The sequence below is a fragment of the Sinocyclocheilus rhinocerous genome, unplaced genomic scaffold (genome assembly GCF_001515625.1).
Source record: "Sinocyclocheilus rhinocerous isolate Xijiao unplaced genomic scaffold, SAMN03320098_v1.1 scaffold480, whole genome shotgun sequence".
In the NCBI taxonomy this organism is placed as follows: Eukaryota; Metazoa; Chordata; class Actinopteri; order Cypriniformes; family Cyprinidae; genus Sinocyclocheilus; species Sinocyclocheilus rhinocerous.
Window position 1 is genome coordinate 1,208,303 of NW_015655401.1, and position 5,238 is coordinate 1,213,540.

General features: G+C 36.3%; 1 protein-coding gene across 3 annotated transcripts in view; it reads right to left on the minus strand.

Annotated features, from left to right (window-relative positions):
* The window catches only part of LOC107718111 (protein FAM110B-like), a 49,537-nt gene extending 44,715 nt beyond the window's left edge, over positions 1-4,822 (minus strand). For all 3 annotated transcript variants that reach the window (XM_016525071.1, XM_016525068.1, XM_016525069.1), the window contains exon 1: positions 4,678-4,822. The gene's annotated coding sequence lies outside the window, so the exon portion shown is untranslated. The remainder of the gene's footprint in view (positions 1-4,677) is intronic.
* Positions 4,823-5,238: the final 416 nt, after the last annotated feature.

The following is a 5,238-nucleotide window of genomic DNA, read 5'->3' on the forward strand; positions in this document are numbered from 1 at the left end:
GCTTTGTAGAAAACTACGCGTTTGAGAGAGGCAGGGCATAGAGGACCTACAATAATGTACAGTATTTGAAAAATAATGTGTTTTTTGAACATTAAAGCATGTCAACATATTCTGTTACACCAAATACACAAAATAATGATCTTTAAAATAGCATCATATGACCCCTTTAAAGGCTCGTCGCCTCAAAAGGGAGTATGTCACCTATGTATATACCCACGTGCACGTACCCAGACACAAACACACGCCACATTACAAAAGCCTGCTGGGGGTCAGGCTATGCAGCTGCGGCTCCTATTGATGTGAAGAATCAGACAGATGGGCCTAAACCGCCCCAGGAGAATAAACAATATAAAGGCAACATGAAACCACAATAACACAACCTGGGCACAAAAGTGTTTCATCATCATCACCACTAATAACTACTTGGTCAGAGGGCATCCAAACTAGTCAATGTTGTTGTGAAATCAGTCAATACTGGCCATGTTAAATGGATATTCATTGATCATTATTATTAAATCTCACAGAACAATGGCTTTTACACCAAAACTCTGAACCAGGGTCACATTTATGTTAGTGCGATTAACTGTAATAAATAAATAAATAAATAAAATAAATAAATGCAAGTTTTATGCTTAGGGCCGACTACAGCAAAAGCACAATCACCTCCATTTCAAACTAGATCTGGGAACCATCAACAGCGCTTGGTTGTTCGATATTATACTTTTTAGTGAAGTTAAAGCTTCTCAAAATAAAAACACTCATGCACTAAAGTACAGCAACAAAGTAAAAATACTTTGTTACTGTCCACTACTGCATATAAGAACAAATGAGTTGTACACAAACTTGCTTGAAATTACTCAAAATTCACAAAAAAAACAACAACTTTGTTCTACCTCTGATAGACTGACAACTCGCTTGCAAAATTGATCAGTGTTGCATGCAGACCAATGACGTCTTATTTTTAATGATATGGAAATAAAACAAGCAATATATTGACTCTTTGCAATATCTATTTAGTATCGTGGAATTCTCTTCATTTTTGGGACTTTTCCTAAAGCAAATTATAATATACAGGTATACAATCAACTGATTTATTGTAATTAATCAATTGGTATATCATGCAACTTCAAAAAACAACTGACAGCCCTAATCATTAGATATTTCTAAAACCAAATGTAATGTATATATCAATGTATAATCAAATGTTAGTGGTACCTATAGCTGAGAGTTTGAATGTTTTTACCATGTCCATAACTCAGTCACCTTCTTTTCTAGTTATTACGTTCTTCCATGATATGAAATGTATAAAGTCCAATCTGAGACACTCATTATTATGTTTTGAGACATGACCACATGGGTATGTCCTGTCCGCTTCCCTCCCATCTTCTGCTCTTTAGATTAACATCAGGGGTCTTCTTCATGGATGCAGCTCAGAGTATTCAAGATTTTACTCTTTACAGGAGTTTCAGCAGATTTGACATAAGGCTGATTTGACATACTTTTTCTGTAAAAGTGATCAAATGGTTATAGTTGTCTCTGCATATTAATCTAAGGCATGATCAAGTATTTTAAAACATAATACATATATAAGGCATGTAAGGAAACGCATGATAGACACAAATGAACTAGGCTGCATGAAGGGAGCAAAGTCACCATCTAAAAGAAAACATGGTTGAATTCAGCCTCAGATTTTGCAAGGGTTTGAAAGGCTGATATACCTACTGGATTTAATTACTTTCATGATTTATCCTGTGACTCACTGCTCGTACCGTGAGACGACGGAAAATGCTCAAGACTTTCCACATGTCAACAACAAAACTCACCCTGAATGACCCACTGGATCATCCGCTTAAATTATGATCCAATCGCGGCTGGCTCGACCATGTAATGCAAGGTGCCAATATGATGTCAAAATCTGTCAGCTATTCATAGACCACTCCGCTGATGCTTTTTAAGACAAAGTGGACTGAAGTCCAGTAGTGGTAACTGCATTTTCATCTGTTACCTCTAAACGCAGTTCATTTCCGCACCTCTGCTGAAGTCATGACATTCCTCATTTAATCATGGCTTTACAATCCCAAGACACTGTTCCAGCTCTGCTCTTTTCATTCCACATCCCTTCTTACACCACCGAAGAAGACAGAGCACTACATTCCTGTTGTGTTATTATCAACTTCTGTAAGTTTGATGCAATGTTGCTTGTAACCAAAATGCAAAATGGGCAAACAGCCTAATTAAATGCATAAAGTTAATCAAAAATTAATCTTACATTACGACATTCCTCATTTAATCATGGCTTTACAATCCCAAGACACTGTTCCAGCTCTGCTCTTTTCATTCCACATCCCTTCTTACACCACCGAAGAAGACAGAGCACTACATTCCTGTTGTGTTATTATCAACTTCTGTAAGTTTGATGCAATGTTGCTTGTAACCAAAATGCAAAATGGGCAAACAGCCTAATTAAATGCATAAAGTTAATCAAAAATTAATCTTACATTACCTAAACCAGCTGTTTTGATTCAAAACCTAGTTTTTGGCGAGCCAACTCACTAATCTAAATTGTTTAGCGTATATAGCCTAAAAGTAACAAAAATGTCCTTAAACCAAACATGACATGTATTAATATTATCATGAACTTGATAGGTCCATATTAATGGCATACATTTGTGCCAAAATACCTCAAAGTTTACCTGGACATACATTATTTAAGAAAGGACACATTCAAAAATGCTTTGAAGTTGCGATGTAATGATCTCTTAATTTGTATTGTGACATCTGAGTTAAACAGATTATCGAAAAACGAAAAATGTAGGCGCAGACTTGGTTCCATTCATTGGTTGTTGATTTGAATGCAGATATGAATTAAGCTTGCAGTTGATTGTAAGAAAATGGACTAAATGATTGGAGAAGTCCAGCATACATCAGTGGAGAGAAGTCGTTTCACCGGACGATCGGAATATAACATTTTGATAAAAAATTATATCGTGTGTGTGTGTGTGTTAGGGCTGTGCAATATATCGAAATTATCGAAATATCGCAAATGTACATATCGCAATATGCATATCGCTACAGCTTGCAATATTTGGGGCCATGAACAAAAGACAAAGAGAAAATCACTCATTGCTCTTACCTAAATAACTTTTGTAGCTTAAATAAGAATCAGTGCATATTGAATTCAAAGAGTAAATACTAAGCAGTGTTTTATTTTTCCTTTTTATTATTCAGTTCTTAAACTACCATTCACTTTCAGAAGTTGTTGTAGGGGTGCTTTCTTATTAGAATCAGAATCAGAATTAGCTTTATTCACCACTTAAGTGTGCGCAAACACAAGGAATTTGTTGTGGTTTTACAGGAACTCTTGGTACATACATACATACAAATAACCATATATATACTGTATATATGACACAAGATAGTTATAGAAGTTCACAGAACTGACTCAGCAACAGCTGAGTAAAACAGTTTCATCTGAGCATGTGGCACTTTAAGCATTATCGTATCGCATATCGAATATCGCATTATTTAATAAGTTATCGCATATCGCATTTTTCTTCAATATCGCACAGCCCTAGTGTGTGTATATAAATGAAACATGCTCAATAACATGCACTTAAAAAATAGATGCATCATACACGATTATATGGTTAGATGCGGGTTGTTGTTTTTTTTGCATTTAACATTGTTTCCCTGCTATTCATAACCTGTGACCTACCAGTTGATTTTAAACTGACCATTTTTATTGAGGGAACCAACAAAGATTGCATTTAAAAGTGACTGTTAGTTCCTTGTGCTCAGAACAGCCATTGGTCTGTGGTTGTTCAAACTGAATGACCTAACATAGTGAGATTTTGGCTAATGACTAATGCTCGAAACAAGAAATTTGAGATGCAAGCTCTAACTTTGTATGACCATCCCCTAAAGCAGCTATCATAATCCAAACAGACAGCATACTCAAATCAAACAGCCTTTAAATCTGGTTTGAGCAGCTGTATTTTATACAAGTACTGTTTATAAACACAACAGGTCAGCAGTGCCATAATGACAGGCACCCTGTCAAATCTTGGATGTCTGGATGACTTAAGCAAGCTGTCATTCTGGCTCGTCTGATACCCTTCAAACCTCTATTAGAAGCTTAGAAAGACATAAGCAACATCTAAACACAGTATACAATTTAAGGGAAAATAATTTGGACAGAGTCGAAAGAACAAGGCATTTGTGAGTCTATGTGCTTGGCATGCTGGAACTACATTAGTAACGGTCCTGCTAGACAATCAATAGCACAGTCAACACATTACAAGAAGCCTGCTGTTACGCATTTATTGTCTGTCTGCTCTGTAATCCATGCGGTTTCCAAACAACAGCAACATTTCCACCTTTTGCTGCAAAATGCAGTTACGGAGAAGAATATAATGCAAATACCAGCTATACTGAGCAAATGACTCTTCAAATATGCTGCTTATACATCAAAATAGCTGAAGATAAACGCAGCATTGCAAAATCACATGCAACATGTCATTGGCAGTGTTCACGTCCATGGAATTTGGATGTCTGCAGTTGAACAATAGGTGAGAGATGCTAGACTGTTAATGAATGGGCTGTAATGAGCTCTAAACAGACACTGACGCGTCCTAAATACAGCGTTAAATAAAATGACATTTACAACAAAGAACTTACCTTTATGATCTGAGCGTAAACACTTCAAATGAATGAGGATGCTGCGGTATATTTCCGTGCTCATTCGCTGTCGACTGGAGCTGAAAACCTTGCGTTTGGCAGAACCTACCAGCTTATTGAATCCCACTGCATCATGAGCTTTAGATCCAGAATAGACCGTTGTGCGAAAGAGGGGGGATCGGTCAAACAGACTGTATCATTTCCTCTTAATAGTATTAGTTGATGTTTCAGTTTCTTCTGTGAAACTTCAGTTTCACAGTATAGAAAATAATATAACAGATATATAATAAACAAATCAAATATTCAATATGTGCACTCTTTGTACAATGACTTTTCGGTTCTAAATTAACAGTACACCCCCGTTTTCAATATACCTCGGTCCAATTTTCTTAAAGGGGCCGCTACGTTTACCACGCACAGCTGATGAGCGCAGTTTGGGGTCCGTTACATGAAATGTCAAATATAAATAATGAACTTGACCTCTGGGTAAAAATTATTAGTGTTAAACACCCTGATGTTTCCGTTGTTTGTCTACTGTATTTTAATATTTTAAGAAAATTA